Source organism: Hermetia illucens, chromosome 3 (assembly GCF_905115235.1).
Source record: "Hermetia illucens chromosome 3, iHerIll2.2.curated.20191125, whole genome shotgun sequence".
Lineage (NCBI taxonomy): Eukaryota > Metazoa > Arthropoda > Insecta > Diptera > Stratiomyidae > Hermetia > Hermetia illucens.
In genome coordinates this window covers 144,618,746-144,646,364 of record NC_051851.1, presented here as the reverse complement: position 1 = coordinate 144,646,364, position 27,619 = coordinate 144,618,746, and the positions used below count along the sequence as shown (strand labels likewise).

The 27,619-nt window shown below is 43.7% G+C and overlaps 1 protein-coding gene across 2 annotated transcripts in view; it reads left to right on the top strand.

Annotated features, from left to right (window-relative positions):
- LOC119653028 overlaps positions 1 to 27,619 on the top strand; it is a 330,936-nt gene that overhangs the window by 18,149 nt on the left and 285,168 nt on the right. Inside the window, exon 1 of one of the 2 annotated variants that reach the window (XM_038057472.1) lies at positions 18,676 to 18,893. The exons of the other annotated variant lie outside the window; for it this stretch is intronic. The gene's annotated coding sequence lies outside the window, so the exon portion shown is untranslated. Of the gene's footprint in view, positions 1 to 18,675; positions 18,894 to 27,619 lie in introns of those variants that run through there. 2 annotated transcript variants of the gene reach the window in all.

Here is a 27,619-nt window from a genome sequence, read left to right as displayed (position 1 = left end):
AGAAACTATGCCATTCTTCTCGCCAATGTAGTACTCACATATCTCAGCTCGACTATTGAGCCCAACCCTGTCCCATGAAAAGTGTTTCCCGTATTGCCAGTAGGATACGGCTCCTTGTGTTCGTAGTGCGATTACCCCAATCCACGGCCCACGTGTTGAAATCACCCGCTATGATCTTGGGGTTTCCACTTCTTGCATTCGAGACTAGTAGCAACTATATATATATATATACCAGCTATTTTTGCCCTAAGGAATTGAACTTCTGGAAACACCATCACTTCTTAAATAGCTTGATTTCCAGCCGCCCAAATTGCCGCTTGTCAGCTACATCTTCAGTCCAGGCACCACTCTTATTATTGCAATAAGGTTTTCTGATTATGGCAGCTTCGATTCCCTTCCCATAGATGGTCTGCGAGAGATCACTGGATATCTGCTGCTGCCTGCAGCGTGCCGGCAGTCGACGCCCTTTTTCTCCTTACAAAGCATACATTCAGGTTCAGCCTTGCACTCCCAGAACCTATAACCTTCTCCCCCATCTTTTCATTTCGCCGCTATGTGGCCAAATTTCAGGCATCTAAAGCAGCGCTTGAGGGACACCTGCTCCCTGAGTTGGCAAACAACCCAATCTATTTTTACTTTACCAGCCATCAGCAGTTTGAACGCTGCTTCAGCTGGTAAGCTTATAGTTGCCGTTTGCGTTCGTTCAAATGCCTTCCTCAGTCCCCTGATTGTGGAATCTCGCAAACTAAGTGGTCCGAACTGCTTTTCTTAGGCGATGCGGTCATGATTTCAACAATGTCCTTACATTGTATAACAATCTCCTGGTTTCTGGCCCGTACTGGTCCAGTCTCCTAAAGACTTTTCCACCTTGCTGAGGAAATTTTCAACCGTTTTGCCCGGAGACTTCTTCAGGTCCCGCATCAAATCTCCTTTTTGGGAGCATCTGATTTGGCTGACGTTTCGTCTAAAGTCCATCAGCTCAGGATCGGATTTGGCCTTCCTGAGGATATCGGCATAAATCATATGACTTTATTTTGAAGATGATAATTAATTTGGGCCGTGAGTTTCTTTTATCTGTGACATTTTTCCTTACGCCAACCTTGGTCCATGCTTCCTTTGGACTAATGAATGGCCAGTTTGTGGGGCATCTTTCCGTGTATTTTGAAAAGGTGTTCTCGGGAGTGACGTACTCCTTTTAAATGTCTCTTTCTCCAGGCTGCTTATAGTATTCGATGCAAAGGTGGCCAAGTAATCCACCTCCGAGGCACTGTAGTCGAGGGATATTTACGGTTGGGAGCCTGCTAGCCCACTCCCAAAAGCCGCCGGTGCTGAGGTTCCTAGTCCCTGCACCGTAACTTTTTGTCTGCTTTCTTCCTTATTGGTACCTTGTTCTGGGTGTCCTTCCCATAGCCAGTTTTGTATACGTGTGCGTGTTTTCTATTACCTACCCAACCTGCGCATAAACATGCCTATACACGCACACCTCCACGAGCATTCCCTTATCCGCACGAAAAGACGCGCCTAATAGGAGACCTGCCAACTCCGCACAGGCCTGTCTGTCTGTCTATCCGTCACATGCATTTTTCTAAGAGGCAGTTATAGCGATTCACACCAAATTTGGTTAATAGGTGGGAACAGTGAACGCTCACGGAGACAGTAAGTTACATAGTTCTACCTGCAGTTTAAGGGGGGGTCCCCATATATGCAAAAGGGGGGTGTAATTTTTTTTTCGCCAAATATATTCATGTGGGGTATCAAATGAAAAGTCTCTTTCCGCGGATATTGGAACGTCCAAACGTACGGTTCAATTGTGTAGTGGTAGGCGCTGAATAGAAAGTGCAATAGAATGAAGCTTAATAGGATTCCAAGAACTGTATGTGCAGCTACCTCCAGGACTCTGTAATCCTATCCGGCGGATGCTCTCAATGTAGCCTCCTCCCTCTAGGCGTCCAAATTCAATACGATGTAGCCTGCCTTGTTGTCGGATTACGTACGTCTGGATGTTGGACGGTGAAGCTCTACAGCTGTAGCAGCATTCCAGACGAAAAACCTCTGGAACCTTGGGCTTTCTCTATGGAGTACACCAAACGCAAACCGAACCCCACGAGAAACTCTGATATAGATTTTCCAACCAGGGCAGAGTGGAAGGCGGGCGGCATGTCACTATGGTATGACAGAGTTTTTTTCACTATCAGATCAAAAATAGCCTGTGGAATCGGTGCGGGTGCCGTACGGCCTTCCAGGATTCGCTAGTGTATTCAGGAAGTCTGGGGAATGATCCAAGCCCAGAGTGTAACATCGCCATTTCCACGGTCAGCCAAGTGGCCATTAAAGCAGTGCAGAAACGCGCTGAATAGTCTCGGAGGTATCCTAAAGGTAATCCATCCTCCTCTGGCTTCCTCGAAAGGGGAATGAGCGACCTGGCAGACTGGCCAGGCGGAGCTCTGCTCTTCGTGGTCCTGCGGTGGGCACAGTCTGAGTCCCACTAGCGCGTGTTAAGGATAGAATCCACTCGCACTACTTAGCAGCCAGGGACTGAAGATGGCGGAAGCTCACGAAGTCAAGGTGGATTTGGTCCGCCTATAACAAAACCGACGCGTGCAAATTGTGTGCAAGATAACTGCGGTCTGCATGTCTGCCGTCCTTCAGCTAGAACTTAACTACGATACTAGGTAAGTCATTCTTTGAGGATGTGAAAGATATTTCTAGCTGTTTGGTGGGAGCGCTGTTTTCCCTTGTGAATGCTACGGGCTGGTTCTGAAGATCCGAGTCCGCTGGATTCCACCTCCTTGCTCTTGCCACGACTGTAATGTTCTTAGGAGTTTGTATCATGAAAACGGTTGGTAATTTGTCTCCTCAGCCACTGATACCTACATATCTGTATTAGTCTACAAATCTCTGGATAGCAAGGAGGTCTTTGATGAATAGTGCAAAATTTGAGTTTTGAAGATGGACAGGACAAAAGGTTTGGTTGATCTCGTCTAAAACGAGGATATAGGAAAAATTGTCGAGGAGCCGAAGAGCCGATGGTCTATCACCACCATCGGCATGGTCAGAAAAGGGCGACCTTCTGGCAGCCAATGAAAACAATGGGGGAAAGTTTGCTCGTCAAGCACAAAGAAGCATCAACAGACCGAAGGATCTCTCCAGAGATAAGAATCCGGAACAAAGGTACTCGCAGTATGAATGGGCCCTTAAAGTTAGAGTTTCGTTTAGCGCGCTGTACCTCGGCATACCACTAGGTACTGTTAAAGGCAGTGTTTTCTTAAAATGACTATAATGTATGTGCTATATAAAGGAAAAAGTGATCCACTTCTATTGACTCAACAGGAGGTGTGCAAGAGAGGACAAAATATTAGTTCTATCTTTCTATCTGCTTAACTTATGGGATGAAACATTGAATACATCCCTTCCGACAACACACCCTAAACAGAATGCAGGGTTAAGGAGCGAGTCTACTATATTTCTATGTCTTACAATTTCGGTTGAACCATTTTAACTTTCAGGGATGGATAAATTTCGGCCCTATTTTATATTAGATCGTATTTCGTATTCCTTGTCAAAGTCACAACTATCGTCAGCAACCTAAAATCCAGCATTTAAGCATTAATGAGGTGACTCCTGAAATGTGACACACAAACTATTGTCACAAAGCTTTCATGGTTACAAAACACACGGTTTATATTGAGCTCCCCAAGGCATTTCAGACCCATCTGAGTCCGTCAAGGATTCACAAAGGGAGCGTACCTTCAAGCCATCCCCGGGATACAAACATTGATTTAAATCTATGTGCATCCTCAATGACTGACAATAGTCGAGAACTGTCTCTTCCAGTCTAATATCCCGGAATCTTCAAAGCGGTATACTATTCCGGAATGAATATTTAATAGCAAGGTCCTTCCTCTCAACAATAGAAATGGTATGTGAGCTATTTTTCAAATCCCAATATGAAGCTAATATGAGAGTTTATCCTGGCGTCCGGGCTACAAGACACTACCTTCACAGCAACCGGAACGAAAGGTATGAATTCATGCCACTGGCGGGCAGTATCGTCTACTATATGCTGGATGTAGTCAGCATGACCGTAGAATCATGCTTTCAATTATTTGTTCACATTTTTCTTTTCAGGCTGATTGAGTCCTTTGGAAGGAAGCCATAATACACTGTAGATGGTCCATGTGAATACAAATCGTTGTCTTTGATCGAATGATAAATGATAGGACTTGGGAAACGTCCTGTACATAGAACTTGCATATGTAGGTATAGACCGGAGCCCCCGGGCTATTACCGATATTTCGGCTCCCAGCTTTTAGTCCTGACTGACAGCCCGGTGGCACAAGGATGTATATTAGATCCGTATATCAATAATCGAATAGAGGGCAATGTTCAGGCTTTCAGTGGGAATGTGTGAAATGTTATTTAGGAATTGTTCAGAGGGGCTACTGCTGTAGTAGTCTCACTTCTCCCTGTGTTCCATTTGGATGAAAAGACGTTGGTTTAGTTTATTCCGTTCTCCCTTCTCACTGCGGTCGGAGCTACATTTACAAGACTTTTCTTTCCAACTGTCAGCGCGTGATGGTCCGATATTTATGTATGGTCTTTTCAGAATTGATGGCGGCTGAATGGGTTCACTTCCCAAGTATTCTTTAGTAAATTGTTGTAGCATTTCAATTTCAATTTATCTTGTTATTTCTTTCCGGAAAAGGATAGTGTGGTTTTGGGTTGAGCTCGTTTATTTCGCTTTGAATTGTTTCTGTATAAGTTAACGCAAGTGTTGACTTGGAGGTAAGAGGATTTGGTGTAATTTTGCCATCCCAGGGGAGAATGCCACGTTTAGGCTGGAGTATTCTCTCCGTTTTTCTTCGAAGGATTTGCTCCAATAGTTCAGGGCCCGTATAATAGGAAACTCTTGTAGAGGGAAATTGAAGCCAACGTGATTACATTTGTCAAGTAGTAGGGCATACCAGGACAAATGACGTTCGAACCTTGAGTTGTCTATTTTTAAAAAAACCACATCATAATCTAAAAAACTTTCAAACTCCGGGACCAAAAAGTAACTTATTCAGACATTGGAACGTCCTTACAATCCTATCAAAAACTTTGAACTTCTGTCCCAGATCTGAAAATAACAAACCACTAACTTCGTTTTAAAGACTCCCCAGTGTACGCATATCGTTCCAAAACTCATCCGTCTACCACCGAAAACATTCAAAACATGTCGTGTCCATCAGAAAGACACTAACCCGGGCGACATATCGTGCTCCACACCTGCCTAGTTTGCTGTCTGCATAACAATCTTTTTTGTTGTTAACGTTGTCCTCTAAATACCGTTATGTCTCCCTCGACACTTTTCTGGAAAACTTTTCATTTTTCCATCAGCACACGCACGTAGTCCTCGCCTCGCATTATGCGTGCAGGCGTTTTTCATCTACCATCGTCTAAAATATGGAGGTATTTTTAGAATAGATGATAATGTAGGGCAGGAGCTGGGACCGGTCCTAGGATATGTGCGACACAAATCCTTTTCACACCTCCCCAGTGGGTGACTGACATGAGGGTGACCGGGATGACAGCGACGGAAATCAAGATGAAACACAGGACTCGGTCGGGTGATATCTATCAGCGATCAAATCCGGCAGTCTGTCCCACATATACCTGAACAGTTAGCCGGGATAGTGGGAAACTTTTCAAAGTGGAAGTTTACAATGGCTTCCACAGGTTTGTGAACTCTTTTAGCTCATCTTTTATTCATTTCAGATTATATTTCCACTTTGTGTTATTTGGGTAGTATCCAATTTTGAAGAGGAAGTTTGCTAGCTGTTTTTATGTGGGTTTCCAAGACAATTGTGTGTATAGTTCTCCCCGGCCACAAAGTATCCCTTGAGGGTGATTGTTGATTCCCAACGACTGTTGGATGCAGATAAGTTTTATTGTTGTTTAATATTGTTCGGTTAATTTACAATTCGTATCGAAAACTTTTCTTGTAAATATAACATCTAATTTGGATGCAAAGGACGAGCCTTGTGGAGTGCAAAATTTTGAGGGAACGAACCATTGCTTCTGTAGATTATTTTCCTTGAAACTGGCAGATGGTAACTGCCAGTGCTTTCAATGCTCTCAAACTTTGCATCATATCAATATTATCGAAACGTTAATGGTCTCGTTTCAGTCCTACTATCCTCACTATGCTTCTGGTGTCGGGCCGAAAAACTGTCGTATTTAAATGTGTTTTCTGGAACATTCTCTCAATGATATGACGATCGCTTGGGCATAGAATTAACCCCCTGATCTACCTTGACAAGGATTTTCATTCCCACTTTTTCCTATATAGACTGAAATTTAGTCATATCAGGAAACTGTAGGGCATCATCTCCATTTTGAGAGCGAAGAACAATGATGGTCTTCGACTCACATAACATAGAGCAAATTGCAGCATCTTCGGTGCGCTCTCCCACAATGGAGACGTGCGCGGAGGATAGTGCATACAGGGGCGGAACCCCCGTATGGGGGCTCGCACTGGGGATGGGCCTACAGAGTGAATCCTAACTGCTAGTAACTTCTCCTACACCTTCCAAGGAACAGGCGGAAGGTAGGGAAGCCAGGGATGTGAACGAAACTGACCTGATGCCAGTTCGAGTGATCGAATCTATGCAACCCGGACACCGCAAACCAATTAAGGTGCTAAGTGGAAAACAGACGAATGCTCTGCGGGATGAGATGAGATCTTTCGTGGATGAGAACATGGGAATTGCGGTATTTCCAAGTACGGCTTTTCTCAGAGAAATCAATCACGAGGGGATCAAGTCTCTGGCGGTACGGTGTGGAGGAAACCCCGTCATACGCGGACTGTCGCATACGCTTCTAACTGCTTTCCATAAGACAATAGACTAAGTTTATATCGAAAAACATAGAGATTGGTCAAATCAACCTGCAGCATGCCAAAGCTCCCTCCTACCTGTTGGCAGCGAGAATGACAAAGCTACAGGATTTCCCCTATATCTTTTGGTGCAAGAACCGTGGGTTCGATTTAACAGAATCTGTGGCATTGGATCAGTAAAGGGGGCTAGGATCTTCTACGACGAAAGATCCATAAGACCGAGAGCTTGCGTCCTGATGTCAAGACGGTTAGAGGCAACTATGCTGAGACAATATTGTTCCCAGGACTTAGCTACGGTCATCATACAATACCAGGTAAATGGCGAGAGGAAAAACATCATAGTTGCCTCCGCTTATTTACCCTATGATTCTTTGTATCCTCCACCGACGCAAAAACTTAGGGATCTGGTGGCGTATGCAGAATCAAGTGGTCTCGAACTCTTAATAGGTTGCGATGCGAATGCTCAACATATTTGTTGGGGCAGTAGTAAATGCAATCCAAGAGGAGAGAAGCTATTTGATTTCATCACTTCAGCTGGTCTTATGACTGCAAACGTAGGGTGCGCCCCTACGTTCGTGGGACCGAGAAGAAGCGAAGTAATTGACCTAACAATCTGTACCCCAAAATTGTTAGAGTTGATACACACTGGCGAGTGCTAGACGAGGTCTTACTGTCAGATCACCGATATCTAGAATTCAATCTGACTATTGCGGGCGAACAGTCTGCAGTACAAAGACGGAACCCTAGGAAAACGGATTGGGCAAAGTTCAATGAACTTCTTGGCAATAAAGTACAGTTCCCAAGGCGACTCAGGACTCCTTTGGTGCTGGAAGATGGATTGAAAACTCTGAACTGCACATTTTTAGAGTGCTATGAAGAGGCTTGTCTTATTTCCCGAGGCCAAAGCGGTAAAACGGTTCCTTGGTGGAACCGAGAACGGCAAAAACTCAGGAAATCAACCAGGCGACTTCTAAATCGTGCTTGCAAAAGTAACAAGAACGAAGACTGGTTAAATTTCAGGAACTCACAACGTGAATATAAGAGGTTCGTGAGGAGCTCGAAACGAGACTCCTTTAGAGCGTACTGTGAGGAACTGGAAGGCGAAAGGGAGACTTCAAGGCTGTGCAGAGTCCTCAAAAGGGATGAGTCGGCCAAGTTGGATTCTCTTAGAAAACCCGACGGTACTTTCACGAACTCCAGACTGGACTCAGTACAGACCCTCCTGGAAGTACACCACCCGGGAAAACGGGTGAGAGAAGTGGTAGGGGGGGGAGTTGACGGTTCTTGTGACCCCTTCAACACGCAAGTGTTGCAAGGGGAACTGGAACACTGCGAAAGCGGTTGTTGCCCATGAAAAGGTGAGAGCTGCCATACTGTCCTTTGAACATTTCAAAGCACCTGGCATGGATGGCATCTATCCGGCAATGCTAAAGGAGGGTATGGAGCGTTTAGAGCGACCTCTAAGAAATATTTTTCGAGGATGTCTTGGTCTGGGCTACGTGCCTTCTTCTTGGCAACAGGTTAAGTTAGTTTTCATACCGAAACCTGGGAAAGATGACTATAGTAATCCAAAGAACTTCAGACAGATCAGCTTGACTTCATTCTTGCTGAAAGGTTTGGAGAGACTGGTGGAGCGTCACATTCGTGGAAAGGCACTTAGGTCACACCCACTTAGTGAAAACCAACATGCTTACCAACGTGGAAAGTCCTGTGAGTCTGCTCTTCATTCTTTGGTCACAAAGATAGAGGATGCAACTTTGAATGGTGAGTACGCGATGGGGGTGTTCGTGGATATTGAAGGGGCTTTTGACTGTGCGCCTTTTCAAAAACTTTGTGACGCCGCCAGAGCGCATGGTGTTGACGATGCTTTAATTAAGTGGATCCATGCTATGCTAACGCAAAGATTGCTGTGCGCTAAGGTAGGGGTCGATCGCTACCTGACTACGGAGGCAACGAATGGCTGCCCCCAATGAGGTGTGCTTTCGCCGTTTCTGTGGAGTATGCTAATCGACTCACTGCTATGCGAACTGCAAAATTTACCAATACACGCTCAAACTTATGCTGATGACGTGGCTGTACTTGCTGTTGATCGGGATCTTGGAACGGTGTGTAGGAATATACAGCGTGCCGTTGATTTGATAGACAGCTGGTGCCTTAAACATGGCTTGTCAGTTAATCCAAATAAAACCACAATGGTTTTATTCACAAAAAGGAGAAAACTGGATGGACTTTGCCTCCCTGAGATGAGGGGTACTACCCTTCAACTCTCCGAAGAAGTGAAATATCTGGGGGTCACTCTAGATAAAAAACTTTTTTGGAACAAACATGTAGAGGTAAAGATGAAACGAGCTCTCACAGCTTATGGGCTGTGCAGACGGACCTTTGCCTCGACATGGGGACTCAGGCCTCATGTGGTAATATGGATATACGTTGCCATCATTAAGCTGATGTTCGTATATGCATCCGTAGTGTGGTGGGTTAAGGTGAGACAAAAAGGTTTTCACCGTAAACTAGCCGCACTGCAAAGAACTGTTTGTCTGGGTATCACTGGTGCCATGAGCACGACATCCGGCGCAGCTCTGAATGCACTACTCAATTCGCAGCCCCTGGATATATTTATTCAAAGCACTGCAATGAGAGCAGCTCATAGGCTAATTCGATTAGATCTATGGGAAAACAATGGATGTGGGGGGTACAGAGCATTGGAAGAGTTACTGGGAGGACTGAATCCAGTTCTTACAATGCCCCGATTCTCGTGTCCCCATACATCTGTTTGGTAGAAGATATGTAGTTACCCTGAAGCGTAGAGAGGACTGGGAAGACCCAGAGGAATGCGTGGCGGGATATACGGAAGTCTTCTACACCGAAGGCTCAGAAACAGAAGAGGGTTCTGGAGCTGGATTCTACCTCTCGAGTAAAAACGAGAAGTGGGCTTTTCCTTTGGGACAATATGCAACGGTTTTTCAAGCCGAAGTTTATGCGATCCTAAGGGTGGCAAACTGGGTGATTGGCGAGCGGTTGAAGGGCAGGCGCATCGCAATCTGCAGTGACAGTCAAGCTGCACTGAGGGCATTGAGCAGTCCTTTGATCACCTCAAAAATCGTTCAGGAATGCAGAAACCGTTTGAACTCTATGTCTAGATTCAATACGGTGGAACTACTCTGGGTACCTGGTCACTGTGGCATAGAGGGAAATGAAATCTCGGACGCTTTAGCGAAAGAGGAGTCAATCTCCCCTATGCCGGGACCGGAGCCAGCAATTGGGGTATCAGTGGCATTTGCTAAATCTGTTTTCAAAAACTGGGAACAAGTTTCCCATAATGACAGGTGGCAGAGCCTAAATGCTGCTCGACACACCAAACTCTTCCTGCCAGAACGCAACATACGTACCGCAAAGTTTATCCTGTCGAAAAGCAGGAGAACTTCCAGGTGTGCTGTGGGCATTCTGACAGGCCATAATTCACTAGCTGGGCACATGTTCAGAATAGGAATTACCCAAGATGATACGTGTCCCTCCTGTAATGAGGAAGCGGAATCCATGGAGCATTTCCTATGTGAATGCCCCGCCTATGGACGCATCAGGCGTCAGATCTTTGGTGCCGATGTTCTCCAATTGCAACGGGTAGCATCACATCCACTAACGGAAATCCTGCGATACGTGAACGAATCCGGAATATTCCGTTAGACGGGGGTGGCGAGTACAATGGGCCAACACGGCCTGAGTGCTCAGAAGCTGTAGCTTCTCTCCCACTATACACACACACACCCACGTTGGTCACAGTTGCATCATTTCTATTGTTGAACAGTCATTATTGAGACGATTTTGAAGCGGTCAGATTTTGCAAATCCTCTGGAGATAATGTCTTATCTTAGGACGTTTAGTGCGGTATAGTTCTCTGAGTTCAGTAGCTTTTTGATTAAGTTTCACGTACATCACGCCATTAGACTTTCTCTTTGAACTTCGGGTAATAGAGCATTAGGTCCTGCAGATCGTCAAGTATATTGGTGCATTCAGGACAATCAGCAGACTTATCTTACGTTGCGTCACTCCCATCACAAGATCTTGGGATAACACACGTAGATATTCTCAGCTTTCTCAAGATGTAACCTAGCCTGAAATGACCCGTGATTATTCCCACTATGATCCTAGAACTGTTCTCGGTGAGGTGGAGACAATCCTACGCTTGGGTTCATATTCTCCCACGAGTATCGCACTCCAGGTAAGTTCGTCCAGTATAGTTCCGTCAGACGTTTATCCTTATTCTTTAGCGTTTTGGCCTTACCGCTTCCCGGGATCATTCTGGTCCACAGATTATACGTGACCTTATTGCCCCCTTAACCCAATAGAGCGTGCAACCCAGACTTTGTTGTGTATTCAATTAATAACGTATTCCCATACCAGCTTGCAGCTCACCTGGTTGGACTTAAGTGACACTTAACTGTTGGTTAGAATTGTAGTATTCTGCTCCTTATAGTTTCTTTGGAGATTACAGTAGGTGCAACTCTCTGCCTATGATATGCTGGTATGCGCAACTTATTTGAAGTAGAATAGGTTTTGCTTGAACCGAAGGGTACCGTTCCTGCCTTATCTGTTATGAGAAACCTATCAGTGTACCAAGGAATTAGTTGTTAGTTTAAGACCTAAGTAATTGTCACGGTTTCACAACACCCCTGTCACTCCAACTTATTTCAAATTTCTTGGCGAAATGAAATTTCACTGTCACGTTTGGTATTAGTAATTGAGGATAGCGCCTAGAATTGGTACCTGCGGATATTCTGAAGTATTGTAACTTGAGTAGGTTCATGAATATGAAGTTTGTACCTGTTGGCACGTCTTTTTGATTGCTCTCTTCATCCTGGCCATGTAAAAACCCATGATTCCACTCAACATTCGAAAATGGGCGTGGGGTATTTCCTTGGTATCTGTAACATCGCATAATACTTCTGTCAGTTGATTCACAGTAGTTCCTATTGTTCATCCTTCGCCATAACCACGTTGACATGGATATATGAGGTTTTGGGTTAGAGCGTTAGTCCTAATGTGGTTGTCCAAGATCTGCTCCACTGTTTCCGATGCACATGACAGTTTTCCGAGGTTCCTGTCTCCTCTTTCTTCCAATTATTTGGATGCTTCTCTGATCGCGTTGCTGTACGTGCAGGTTGGCTCCAAACTGCAATGCTAGTATTGACGGATCACAAACAGAAGCCAGGAAACTGAAATAGATCGTAATATGAGTTGAAAACTAGATCGGAGCAATGAGGTTCTCAAATACTTGGGAATAATGCTTGATAATGACTAAGATTTGAGATGCTTATAGAATATGCAGAGGAAAACGTGTCACTGTTTCAGGCATCACTCTCGTGAATGAAATATCAATGTGCCTCGATGGGTCATTGGGTTTTCTGAACCTTTGCCAGTCCCCGATTTCTTTTACTCCGTTGATGAGTTTTCGAATCCTTGTTCTTATCCTGGCTAAGTTTTTGTTTCACTACATTCTTGATGAGGTGACTATCTTAGCCGGGCGGCTGCATGCCAGACGACGCAGGACCGACTTTTGCGAACCATTTTCGACGAAAATATCGATGTGACCACAATTGCGTTATGTGAATGGGGAAAGCAGGCTTTCCTTCGAATATATTAAGCGTTTGCCTCGCAACTTCTCAAGACCACTTGATTATGTATATGCTACCAGATGCCCTAGTTCTTGTGTCGATTGAGAACATAATCATAAGGTAAGTAGAGGTAAGAGGTAACTATGGTGTTTACCCTCTCGCCATTAACATGGCATTGTAAGATGACCGTAACTAAGGCCTGAGAACATAATTGTCCCAGCATGGTTGCCTCTAAACGTCTTGACATCAGGACACAAAGTCTCGGTCTCGAGGATCTCTTATGTCTCTCATCACCCCTCTGCTGGAAAAATATAAGGTCAGTCCAGCAGCTTTGTTAGCAACACTGCACGTTAATTTGTCCAATCTTTATGTTTTTCGGAAGCTTAGTCTAATGTGTAATAGAAAAGCGTATGCCATGGTCGGGGTATAACCAGGTTTTCCGCACACCGGACCGTCAGAGACTCGATCCCCTCATGTTTGATTTCTTTGATAATTACCGAGTTTGGAAGTGCAGCAATGCCAATATCCCTATCCATGAAAGTCTGATCTCATAAGGCGAAGCATTCTTCTGGTTTTCACATAACACCTTTACTGGTTTGCGGTTTACGCTTTCCGTAGATCCGATCACACAAACTGCCATCAAGGTAATTTCATTCACCCTAGCTTCCTTTTCCTTCACGTGTTCTGTAAAAGGTGAAGGAGAAATTACGAACAGGAAGAAATTACTCTGTAGTCCCTGTAGTCATGGCTTTCTGCTCTCAAAATGCAGAGGATTCTCTACAGTTTCCTGATATGATTGAATTTCAATATATCTAGGAAAAAGCCAAGCAAAATATAGTGACTGTCCATGAGCATATTCAGACCCTTTTGTTCCACTGCGAAAACCAAATTTGTCCTTGCATTTATGAACTTTGCCGTACAATAACCGAAGTCAATGTCCAGGTTCTGTGCGCCCATTATCTGGATGATGTCCTTGGCCGTCCTTCCAGACCAGGTATCCAGCGCTCAACATGTTCTGTGCTGCCCAGTCCAGTATACAGAATAGTGAACTTAAGCCGATTGGCAGAACTCAAAGCTACTACTACCGCAGCTACTTCATGGCATCTTCATCGATGCACTCCAAATGGAGGAACGGAGGCTTCGTTCCACGCTCTACCATATGCACTTGCAGAGGATGGTAAATTGCCCCTTTGCCATTTAGTCATCCTTAGAGGAAACTCCAACGGCAACGATCAGAAATAAAGTGACAACTTGTCCTCTTCATCCATGCCTTCGAATTCGTTTTCCTATGGTAGATCTTTTTCACGGAGTTGATCACTTCCTAGTACACCGATGCTAGTCCCCGCGGGATTCGTGGATGTATGTAGGCTCTGGTGCAGAGCAGAATAAAGCATTGCCTCCCGTGGACGTGTTGATCCTGCAATTCTTGCGCGAGTTATTGCTGACAGAAGAGTCGGTTGAGCCCCGTGTTAGTCTCCACCGCCGAAGATTCCGCTTCTTCGCGTATAGTTTCTCTGGACATTACCGTACTTGATCGTGCAGCCACGGCTATGTTCTCATTCCTAAGGTGCTTCTTCCGCAGTGTCTTACTCTTCCGCCAAGTTTAGGATGCTCGGCCACTTGGCTCCATTTTCACATACCGGCGTTAAGTCAGTAGCATGTACGTCAATAGCTTCCCTTCCGTTCTTTCTGGTAAGGGTGAAGGATGAGGTTCTGAGAGGCGGGATTCAGCCTGTAGTTCTCCTTTCTAGTGGCTCAAGTTTTCTTCTGTTGAGCCTTCGTCTTCTTCTTATGGGTAAATTTAAGTGCAACTTACCGGCCGACCGTAGTCACATTTGCTGTCTTGTTTTCCATTCACCTTGGTTGCACCGTAGGCACTAAAGCGAGCTTTCCAATGAGTTTGAAAGCATGCCTTCTATAGATTCTCCCTCGCAAGGACATGGGTTTGGTGAGGCCTGCAAAATTCACAGTCGCAGATTGGAGGTCTGTGACTTCGAGAGCTCTCCTATTCATGTTTTTGATGCCCTTAGTGAAGTAGTAAACTATTACAGGTGCCACCACCATGAGAAGGTGGTGTCCGAAGGGGAGGAGTTTTGTGATACTCAGGTGTAACAAAATACCTACCCTAGACCTATCATCTGCCTCGTACAAGAGAGTCCTCTCCAAAAAAAAATGCTCGTCCATCCCGGTAAAAATCATTACTATCTTTGAAATAGTGTAGTTTTCAACATTGTCTCCCCATTGTCGTCCCATTATTTCTAGGAAGCGGAAAGAATACTGCATACCCAGTTAGATAAGGTTAGATAGGTCTAGTCAGCGGTTCATGATAGCGTAGTTTGTTTTAGACGGTTCTTTTCAAATCTTTCAGTGTCAAGTTTGAAGAAATTATTGATACTTCCTGCGAATTTGAATCTTTTCTGGTAGACTTTCTGCGATTGCCAAATTTTCTCTGAAAAATGCTTCATTATTAGCCTTATTTATTTATTTATACGGGGGGAGGGTTGCCTACACGAGGGAAGCTTTTCTTAAAGAAGAGGGAATAAGTGAATTTACGTTGAATATTTTCAAGGGTAAGAAAATCAGGTGACCAGATCGCGGAGCAATACTCGAGGGTATTCCTCAAGAGGGAATTGAAGAAAGCTAAGGAAAGTTAGATAGAGTTGAAATCAGAGGAGGAGCGAAGTATAAAGGCAGACAATTTTGCTACTCTATTAGAGACTTTCAGGCAATCAGTGTCAAAATGGAGCTTATTGTTGAAAGTGACGGATAGAATAGAATAGATTCCTGTGGAACGCCAGAGGAGGGGAGAACGAGCGGGAAGTGCAGCCTTCAACAGAGACGTGGCAGGATCGGTTGGAAAGGTAAGAGGGAAGCTATAAAAAGAGTAGTATGGGAACGCTTAGAGACGAGAGTTTGGATAGAAGTATCTTGTAACTCACAGTGTCGAAGGCTTTAGCGAAATCAGTGTAAATGGTATGTACTTCTTGCCGTGAATTTAGACATTTTGTGGCAAAGTTGGTAAACTTAAGCAGGAGACAGTGGAAGTACAAAGCCGTGTTGCTCTTTCACTATGTGGGGGCTAAATTAGGTGGACAACCAGTCGCTGATATATCTTTCTAAGATTTTGGAACAGGAGGAGTGGAGGGAAATGGGACGGTAATTCTCGACAAGCATACGATTGCCACTTTTGTGAATAGGGATGATGAGAGCCTCTTTCCACAAGCCGGGAAAATTATTTTCTTCGAGGCTTTTGTTGAAAATAAGAGATAGCCGGACGGAGGGAATACCTGGTCAGGGCAGAAGGAGTTACGAATGTGGGACTGGAAAGGTTTGAGGTTTCTGCGCTTTAGTGAATCTACAACATTGGTCAAACATTCGCTTCCGGAATTACGTATTAACGATTTAACCGAAAAAGACAGAGTTTTGAAAAAAACTAAATCAGCATAGGTTCTAGAAGAAATGAACTTCTTTCTCGAAGTGTGATTTTGACGAAGTTTTTTGTGGACTCCTGTGGTAAACCAGACAGGGTAAGAGCGTAAACACTTAGGAGAGGAGAGGACGTAATAGAGAAGAAGATCAGATAAAATGGTGTAGAAGGTGTTGAGTGCTTGGTCATACGTTAATGGAGAGAGGAGGGGAACCCAGTTGATTGTCACCAGGGCTGAGTTCAGACCTTCGAAGTTCGTCTTACGAAAGTTGAACTTGGTAGGCTTGCGAGCGACAGGAAAGTAGAGTCGGGGTATCTGAGCATCGAACTCGAGAGCAGGACGATGGGCGTCGTAAGAGGATTGCGAAAAGCAACGCACAGGAAGGTTAAGAGGAGAAGGTTAAGATTGCGATCTAAGTGGTTTCTAGAAAGGTTAAACTAGAGGACGGCACAGGTGTACATGAAAGTGGATAGAGGAAGGGAAGGGTGGGTGGAGTCACTAGGGAGGGAGGGAAGGCCAGGAATAATGGGCCAGAAGAGCATGGGAAGATTAAAGTCGCTACAGAGGATGAAAGGAAGTGAGGGGAAGAAAACCATTAGAACCTCTGATAATCTGTCGATGAAATGCTGGTGCAGAGAAGGCGAGCGGAGGCAGGTAAAATATACAAACGATATGATAAACGGGCATAGGTTTGGCGAAATGACTCGTCTGGTGACAGAATCGTAGGTGGAGGAGGAGGAGGATAAGATGATTTCAGCACGAAGAGGGGATTTAACGGCTATTAGGGCAGCTCCGCCAGTTGTCTTGCCAAGTGCAGCGCAGTCAATGGCACAACGAAAGACAGAATAACCTTGGAGGGGCTCGAAATCTAAAATCCTGCCATCCAACCAGGTTTCAGAAAAGCAGATGATGTGATGCTGAAATGCTAAGGTAGACAGTTTGCAATCCGACAGCTTGGTCCTTAGACCCCTTACATTTGGACAAAACAGGCGGGGGGACCGGAAATTTTCACGAAACATTATATGAAATAATCAATGAAATGCCGACCCTTTTGGACAGGTCATTCCGGTCAAATGGAGACTGCGTCATGAATGTGCCTCTTCCATCTATGGGAAGTTTGCCAAGGATACTTATTTAAATAAATCTAGACATTAATGCAGGAAACTATGTTATAACAGCCATCGCATTCATTAATACAGATTACGTTTCACTCCCCAAAGTCCGTGCAAATTAATTCCCAACTACTTTTCCATTTCAGCCGGAAGTGATACCTTTTAGCCCAGATTATCAGTCCAGCAACGTTCGACGCAACGTCCATGAGCATTTTTCAAATAGCCTCACTTGCATAGGACAAAAAACAGCAGAAACGAAGAGTCCACTCAATATCTCATTAGAATGCCATTAATGATTTTCATGTTGACACGGAAACATGCATTGCTAAAAAATTAACAAGGACTATTCACTCTATGGCTATGATCGTCATCAACTTTGCATCCATTTGAAAAACATAACCGTATGCCATCGCAGCGTCACAATTCCACTTTTTGCATTTAAATTTGCATGGTCTGTATATCCTCGGAGTTATATCCTTGAAAGGCTGCCAGTTTGGAGAGTGTACACTGCAACGTTTTGCATTGAATCCATGGATATATGTTGGAGTGCTTAAAGCGTAATTTATATTCTCTTTTCGGTTGAGAATGAATAGAAACCAGGAGACCGTAACAGAGTCAGGAGGGGGTGGAAAATGCAGGAAGAACTCTGCATTTTTGTATTTTGAATCGAAATGCCTCAGAAGTGTCTGAGGCTTAAATCTAGATGACTCTATTCCCGCGTGTGCTGGTGTTGGATACTCATCATCCTTTTTGCTGGCCCTCGTCGACACCACAAATGAAGCTTCTTTTACCTCCCAAGTCCTGAATTATTTACCGGTGTTTTGAAACACTGGCAATGTTTCATGATATATTTTTGCAAACAAAAAAGATTGATCCTAAAATTCAAGGAGTGAAGGGGGTTGAAAATGTGTTGGTTTAGTGCTGCCAACCAGAGCCCACAAGTCCTCACTATTTTGAATTCAGGACGATTTTTTTACTTTTCCGCGTTCTGAGAGAGGAAACTAGTTTCCTTGTACAATTTTGAATTTCCGTCCAATTTTATTTATTCGTAATTGAGCCCAGTTTATATTTATTGATTAGCAGTGTAAAGTAGCATATCATTTCCATCCCTACTTCATTTAGAAGGCACCTCAGATCAAAAATAGCTGGAGGGTCAAACTCTTCATTTTCTGTTAAATAACACATGTTCAATGGATGGTCATCCTTGTGAGAGTTACCTTCAAGGTATAGTGTACGTGAATAGCAGGATGAACACTTCCTGAAAATGACTTTGCGACACAGGTTAGAAAGGCATGAATGCATCAAGCGATAATAGCCTCTATAAAAGGATTCTGGAATGATACTTATTTCCTGAATGATGGAGAAGAGAAAGAACTAGAACAAAACTGTTTTCTCCGTAAATCCTTGATAACATCCTGCTGATACTGCACTGTCAATACACCAGAGATCTATGGGATCCAGTCAAAGAGAAAGGAGCGGAAAAGGTAATTATTTATAGACCACAGATTGAAATTTTGCTTTTAGTCAAATGGTGCAGCCTGTGTTATGGTTAATGAATAGCCTAGCGGTGGCTACATAAGATCCTGCTCCCTCGGTGCGATGCTTAGTTTCAAGAAACCCTTCTGCCCGTGAAGAACAACCTGTGGTGTATCGGAAAACGTGCAAAATCGGCTACCTTCCAAATAGTTTTAGTTCTGCCGGGAAGTATGTCTAAAATTGTTTGGCGATTCCTTATAAAAGTGCATTCACGTTGGAGGAAGTTGACGTTACTTTTATTCGAATAGTGGCAATAAGGAGTAACGCGTGGGAATTTACATCGTTATGTTGCAGGAACTGGTTGAATTAGCGAGGCTAATATGTTACTGTGAGTGTTTTGTAGGATTCATAAATTGAAATTGTTGTGAAATGTCGAAAACAGAAATTTTACGGTTGTTTTAAGGATATTCTCTAATTTCCAAGTTATGAGATGCAAAAGGCTCTCGTCGTCATTTGAGAAAGTAATGAATATCTCAGATCACCGCTCATCAGGCCAAAATTCAAATATCTGAAGAAACAACTTCCTCTTCTACAAGCATGCACTGCTGGTATCCCTGGCACCATCTAAAAGGATTAAGTGTAAATAAACAGCTGCCTCAAAGTCAGTCCAAAATCTTGCTTAACATTCGAGCCGTTAAGGAGGCGAGCTATGTAAGTCGCCGAGTCATGGGCGATCCGGGTGTTCAATGCCTCTGATACAAACAACAAATGAAAGGCAGTCTGACTTCGTCTTTTAATTTTGCATCACTCAATACAGAATGTCTATTGCTTGAAACAGAATCCCCGCTATAAACTGACTAACCCAGATATCCTCAAAAGAGCTTCGTCGGAAATGATCCAAAGCCGTTGCTTTTCCAAGAAGTCCTGATGGTATCCTCTCTTTGGTATTTTATCTAGAACAAATAAAAATACGTACTGAGTCATTCTCCTGCCAGTTTATACCTTTCTACTAATATCCGTCATCAGCATCTCCGATCAGATGCGATCAATCACCGATCACATGGTGGATGCATCTAAAACATGAGAAACTAGCGTACCCATATTCCTAGCTCTCCTCCCAGAAAATATTGGTTAAAAACAAATTACTAAGCTGCCCACGATATGATCCTTATTATTTACCGCCCTTCCGAATTTTGTAGCTGCGAACTCGAGGGTCTGTGCAGCTCAGAGTGCAGCAGGCCCTCCCTAGGCGTAGCTTCATAAGAAGGACTGTCTATGTTTCTAAGGGCAATGTGGCTCAATCAACCCTCGAAGATTCCTATCTATCGAGCTCGTGTTTTATTGCAGCGCTTTTTCGGATTGATGCAGGCTACTTATTTACTAAACAACCGAAATGCCTGTAGAATCCAAAAGTACCAAAAACGCATCTACATTCGAGGATTGGAGTTTTCAGCGAATGCAATTTCACTGCAGTTTAGCATCCGATACCTACCATGAAACCGTAGGAAAGGTGCTATATTATATATTACGCACATTGCGTATTTCTTTCAGTGGCAAATATTGTATAAGCTCTGTAAATGGGGGTTGTCAAAGTAGCGACATATGAAAGATGACCTCGCTTTATCTAAACTTCTATTCATAATCATGGCATTCATAATCTAGGATAATAGAAGAATACATACCTCAGCTGGGACAGTCTGTCTAGCCTAAACCTATACAGATATTTATGGTGTCTGCCATGTGCCTTAAGAAACTGTGTGAGGTCATAGTTTATCTCAGGGTGCCTCCTCTCTTTCCACTCCATGATCCTGGAAATAATTCTATAGGTCCATCGATGATTCCTCCCTTTCGGGGTTTTTCACTTGCGGGTCATCTCATCGGTCAAAATGTCGATCGGGATCGTTTCGGGTACAACTACTACTTCGCTTGAGCCAGTTCTAAAGCTAGAAAATTTTCTAAAGGTAGTCCTCCTCCCAACTGCACTGACCCTTTGAGCATTTGGTGGTATGCAGTGCAGTTCCCGAAACGCGGGCCTCTGACATTCGTCACCATTCTTCGTGCGAGATGTTTTGCAGCTACAATCACCGCTATGTCACCAGCGGAACCCATTATTGTGACCTTGCTAGCCACTGGGATGTTGAGGGCATCGTCAAAAATAAGGTTGTGGTAGTCCCAGCATAGAGCTCTGTGGAACACCAGCGGAGGGAATGTATTCCTTGGGTGCATTGTCCTTGTTATACTAAAGATTTCCTGCTGCTTGATACCCATCAACGGACGCAGCCAAGTATTAGAGTACACCAATAATCGCCCGAGAGCTCCTTATAAGGTTCCAATTACCCGAGTTCAATGCATTTTGAATATCAGTCATTAAGCAATGTTCGCAAATACTACCCGTTACATGTTTTATACCACGGAACTGTCGGGTTGATAATCTTACCGGACGCAATCTGTGATGAATTACTAATTACAGTCCAAGAGACATATAGGTCTGCAGGAGGATGGTACACTAGGAGGTTTACCAGCTTTATGCAACAATATTGGTCTTTGGTGTTCTCATATCTCAAGAAAGACCCCATCGATCAAGCATGCTTCAAATAACTCCGCAAATATGCCCTGCATCGACTTAACAGCCGGCTTAAGGGTTTTATTTGTTATACCATCAAAGCCATCAGCCCACCGCAAATCAAATCAGTACTTTCTTGATCATGACTCGCGATGTTGCAACTACATCTAAATGCCCTCGGCAGACTTTACCACGCCCGCGCTTCTAAGGAAGCAGACCCCGAACAATTTTCAGTAGAAGGACGAGACATGATTTTTGGATCTTGCCATGACCACTCTGTAGGCTGTCCCTATGGGTTTTCATCTACCTCTGTGTACAATTGTTTGAATTAGTCCGTCTTGTTTCACTGTATAGCTAGCTTGATGTTTCATCAAGATTATTTGTACACACGCTTCTTCACCTTCCAGATAGTAATACCTATCGCTTTCTGTGCAGCTTGTGTAATGTAATGACGTACTGACGGAGAACCTGACCGTCCATTGCTCCACCTGCAATTACACCTTCTATGGGTATAACGTCTTGGCATCGATGAGTCAGAAGTTTCTCTTTAAAGGCGTGTCTTGTCTATTGCCTTTTTGTCAATTGCTTTCGCAGACCAACTTTGGGACATACATCCTTACGTCTTTCTCATTTTTAGACGTGGAGATCCACAGCAGCCTCGCTTGCTCTTTAGATCAAAGACGACTGCCTGGTGATCACCGTGGATGTAGTTTTCACTGATGTTCCAGAACATATCGCGTCAGGTCCACAACCGAACCTCCTTTTCACTAAGTATTAATCTGACCATCGTTGGTCAAAGATTCTCTACTCGGGAAGGGCTCCAAGAGACAATGCCTTCTTCGTTCATCAGTAAAATTGCCTATTCTGTGATCCATTCATCAAAGTCAGTGGCAATGACTTTTGGCCTGGGTCCTTTTTGCGTCAGGCTTGATGGAGGATAGCAGCTATAGACGCATATGCCTTTTATTTTTTCCTGTATGTACATAGTTGTGGGCTGCCTTATAAATTCCAGTACGCCTTAGTTACCGTATGCCCACGAAGCCGCTCCGTCGATAAGATGGCCTTCCCATACATTGTTGTCAGGTTTTCTATGACTCGTATGGGACAGGGTTTGGTTTCTTGGAGAAGACTCACTACACTATATATTATAGCGGCCATCCAGTAAACCATGTGCTCGGAGTAGGTTTCTTAGTCAGTCAAAAAATGAAACCTGCTGTTATCGGCTTTGAAAACATAAGCGAACGGCTATGCACTCTGCGCTTGCGAGGCAAATTTAGAAATATAAGCCTCATTAACGTTCACGCCCCTACAGAGGAGACTGCACTGTCGGAGAAGGATGCCCTCTACGAGGCAGTAGAACGGACCCTCGAAGCCTGTCCCATATGATATCAAAATCAAACTTGGAGATTTCAACAGTCAGTTAGGAACGGAGCCCATATTCAAACGATCCGTTGGCTCCCATAGCTTACATAGGGATACCAATGATAACGGACTACAGATTATTCAGTTAGCAGTATCGCACGAAATGGTTGTTGGAAGTACCTGGTTTGCGCGGAAAGCAGTCCACAAATATTTGTGGGCCTATCCAGACGGGACCAATTTCGACCAAATTGACGACGTGCTGATCGAATGCCGCCATTTCTTAGCCTTGATGAATGCCAGAACATATAGGGGGGGCAATATAGACTCGGACCACTATCTCGCTGGCATGGTGCTCTGAGCTCGAATTATGACACCACCTACAATCTCCTCTGACAATCAGGTGAGAGTGAATACCGAAGCCATTCACAACACAGCCCTGCGCATCACCTATAAAGACGAAATGGATGCGGCAATAGCCGCAGTCAACAGAGATCCTGGAGATGAAGGATCAACAAGTGATCTCCACAACTACCTGACGCCTACCACTACCTCCGCAAACATCCTTGGCCCCAGCCGGAAAAGAGTCGGAACGGCTGGTTTTATGATGAATGTAAGCTAACAACGGAGCGGAAGAATGCTGCATACCGAGTAATGTTGTATTCTCAAAGGACGCGGGCACGCGCGGAGACTTAACACGAACTCAGGCGAGTGGAGAAGCGACTTGACAGACGCAAAAGGATGCCTGGGAAAACCAAAAAGTCTGTGAACTCGAAAAGTACAAGAAGCAACCGCACCAGGCGCGGAAGTTTTACCAACAAGTCAGCAGGATGAAGCCTTATCCACCTCGATGCTCATCCTGCCCAAACAAAGAGGGAAATCTGATTTCCGACGAAATGGTTGAGGGGGTTGAATACTTTGATGAAATACTGAACAACCAGAACATCGGCGAGTTGGAGGTCCCGCCAACTGAAGACGACGGACAAATACTGCCACCACCAAGTATAGGAGAAACAGGTCGTGCAATTCATCGGCTTAAAAATCATAAGTCGCCAGGACCCGATGGAATTAAAGCCGAATTGGTTACATATGGAGGCGACCAATTACACCAAGTATTATAACTCATCAACTGATGCTCAAGGTATGGGACAGCGAATCAATGGCTGCTGACTGGTAACGAGGCATTATCAGTCTGATATATAAAAAGGGAGATATCACACAGCAATTATAGAGACTCTATCTTGCTAGGCCGGATAGCCCTATACGCCCAGAACATCATTGGCCCATACCAAGAGGCTTCACTCCAGGCAAATCAGCAACAGATCAGATTTTCTCTGTGCAGCAAGCAATGGAAAAACTATTGGAATATGAACATCAGTTCCACCATTTTTTCATCAACTTCAAGGCCGCCTATGACAGCATAGCCAGGGTAAAACTATACTCGGTCATGAGAAGATTCGGTATGCTGACGAAATTAATAAAACTGACTAGGCTGACCCTAACCAATGTGTGAGGCCAGATAAAAGCAGCAGGATCACACGTCAGACGATTCGGCATCAACAACGGTCTAAGACAAGGGGATGCCCTATCATGTGCTCTCCTCAACCTAGTTCTGGAGAAAGTGATTCGCGATGCCGATTTAAATGCGATAGGTACCATTCTCTTCAAATCCACCCAATTACTGGCCTACGCTGACGATGTTGACATCATGGGAAGAACAACGCGAGATTTACAGTCTACCTTCATCCAGATCGAACAGGCGGCGCGAGATCTTGTGCTGCACATTAATGAAGGCAAGACTAAGTATATGGCGGCAATGTCAGCGCCAAAACGAAAAGATCGAACAACATCGAATTACACTGGCCAAACGAAAACAAGGAAGATGGGAGGCTACAATTTTGAGACTGTTGAAAATTTCTCCTATCTAGGGCGCACGGTTGTTGGCAGTCAACAGAGCCCATTTCAGTTTACAAAGCTCTTACTATACAAGACAATGATCTTGCCATTCCTCATGTATACCTCGGAGACTTGGGTTCTTAGGAAGAAAAATTGCGGACTCTTGGTCGCGTTCGAGAGAAGAATCCCTCGAAGAATTTTTGGCCCCCTACATGAGAATGGACGATTCCGTAGCCTACATAATGATGAAATCTATGAGCGATTCCACGATCGTTTGGCTGTGGATAAAATCCGGCTCAACAAGTTGTGTCTGAATGGGATGATTCAGCCCGGAAAGTCTATAAGGGCAATATCTATGATAGAAAAAGTAGATGAGGCAGATCCTAGCTGATATGGAGCGATGGCGTAGGTCAGGGCGCCAGACAGCTTTTAGGGATATTGAATTAGAGGACCTCGGCGCAAAACCGAGGTGTATGGAGTTCCTTATTAAGGGAGGCCACATGTTTGACCAAGAAATCTCGAAGACTTTGGCAAACATGGCGTTCAATTGCGTGATAGCCTCGAAATCCTACCTTGGATTACCAAAGTAGAGGCATCGATTCCAAAGCTGTCAACCACCGGAAAGCCTGCTACCATTCATTCGTTCAATGTCAATTCTATAAAGACAAGTTTAGGGGGAATCCCAATCAAACCGACTTCCTCCCACGTTTGACAGTTTGGGCAACAAACAGACTCAAAGAAGTGAAACCAATAGAGCTGAACCTCCAAACTTAGAAACGTTTACGAGTAACACCGGTTTGGTATTTAGTGAGTGTTTCCAAGCCTTATTTGTGACGGTTGTCGATGAATTCAGCCATAGTTTGCTAGTAAAGGAGCAGTAAATTCCAGGAAATTTCATCTAAAAATGCTGGTTTGAACCCCAAGGACGTTTTGATAAAAATACATACATCTCAAACTTACATCCTTCTTGTTACGTCTGCACAATTAGAATACGATCTGACCAAATAAGAACAATTCAAAATTCGCTGGTTGCTAGGCTCGAAGTCTTCTCTTCGCACTTTCCAGTAAAAATGAACCACGTGGATGACCTTTTTTTCTCCGAACCAATTCATTCAGCAAATAAAACGTTATTTACATTTTTCCACACATTTAACTACAGAAGTAAAAATCTTCCGTTTAATTAAACCTTTCTAAATCAAGCACCATTTCTGGGAAAAATTTTGGCAAAGGTTTCTGCACTCATTAAATCTTTATTTAGAACCGAGTAAATCGTATTACTTCCATTGTAAATTTACACCGTACCTTTCCCACCCGCCTCCGTACATCCCACTCAGCCTTTTTGCTATTCTATCACCGTAATACGCCTCGGATTAATAAAAGGCACTCGGCAATTTTCGCTCGTTCCTAATAAGTTCATAGCCTTCATCAAAATTTCACAATAAAAATTACGTTGTTTTTAGACTTCACCGAGGTCCCGCTTCATCACGGCTTCCTAGCCTGTTCGCCGTGAAAGACACAATTGCCACAAGGATCATTCATTTGATTTTTTGTTGGATCATAGCCATTTCGAGTCTACTGCTCCCATTCCATTCTGTAAGTTATGATTCTTGCCTGCATATCTTAAGGATATTCTCTTCATATATTGGATTTAATTCCCTTGTAGCCATTTTCCGGCCCCTCTTTTACCGTTCAAGCGTTCACTATCTCTTTTGGTTTCTTCACGTGCGTATCTGAAGGACTCCTCCCTAAAGAATTCATTGTATTAAAACTGGGTAGCCTTTTTGCATAATTTTCGCATAATAGCAATGCTGGAGTGGAGCAACAAAAAAAGATGGATTGGTTTTTGCTGACTAGGCTCGTTTTTCGGCTCTTCGGTACGCAACTGTCTTGGAGTTATAAAAACTTTCTTTTTCAGTTTTATGGGGTATATTTAGTACAGTGTATACAGAAATAAAATTTGTAGAAGGAGCTCACGAGCAAATTGGTTACTTATGCCTTATTCAACCGTAAATGCTCCACATTGCGACTCTGATTCATCTTCTGCAAGATGACGGTCCTCCATGTTGTTCAGGGCTTGCCGGTAAAATGCGAAGTTATAAATAGTTGGAAACTGCTTCTGGCTGTATTTAAATGGTTCCAATTTCACAAATTTTAAATAATTCGGACCAATTCAATGAGGTGAGGAAAATCTTGCTGATAGGATAAGATCCTTGTTATTGAACTAGAAGGAGGAGGCTCAGATATTAGCAAAGTAAACAAATCACAGTCTATTTTCAGTTTGCCCTTTCAATTCGAGTTTAAATTTTGTTGTCTCATCATTATTTACTAGCCTTAATTCATGGGGTTGGTTTCGTGTTTAGAATCTTGAGGAAAAAGTTCTGAGGGAAATTCATTAATTACACATAATTAAGCGGGGGGTGGTAAGATATTTATCGACTTTTAATGTACTCTAGATTGCCGAATGACTCCGGGATTTAATAATCTAATGACATATGCTTTGCCACCTAAAAACCTTTACGTCACAAGAAAGTTCAAGGAAGCTATGCAGCTGTGAAACAAAACTAACATTTTTGAGGTTCTTTGCTAGTTTATTTTGGCTCAGTAGTCTAGTAGAAAGCCTTCCGGGAGGAATTGGAGAATGGTGAAACACAATGTCATGCCATTCAAACCCAGCAGTAAATTAAGTCTGTCATTTTGAATCATCCAGCGTTGTTAGCATCTTAGCAGCCATGAAGTATGGCCCCCAGCTTTTTCCAGTACTTGAGTGAACGGTGTTCCTCCATCAAGTTGTGATTGTCAATTTGAGGGGGGCGGAAGGACGCGAATGAATTCCGCCCATATTTAGCGATGTTCCTGACGTTGGAATATTACGATGCTGACATATAAAATCAAGGGTCTGCAAAAGATAATATGATAGATTAAACAATGTTCTGTGCTTCAGAGGAAACGAAATCGCAGGCCAACTGAAAAGCCTCGATATGTGATGTTTGCAATCTACAACAACCAAATAAAATAAATGGTATTGTATGAGTGGAAGCCAGTGTAATTTATAAAGAGGAAACCCCTCCAGCAATTAATTGATAAAGAAAAAATTGCTAAACGTTCTGTCATATCTTCGATGAAGGACCAAATATACAAGGAGAAAATAGCAACATTTCGCTTGCTGCTTCGTTTTTGCCTCCTTTCTGTGCCTCCAGTGAGACCTTAAACTTTGTTGCTAGTCAAATTGTCTTTTCAAACAAAGCTTCAGCCAATACTTGCTCTTCATTAATGAGAAACACATTTCACCATACGAT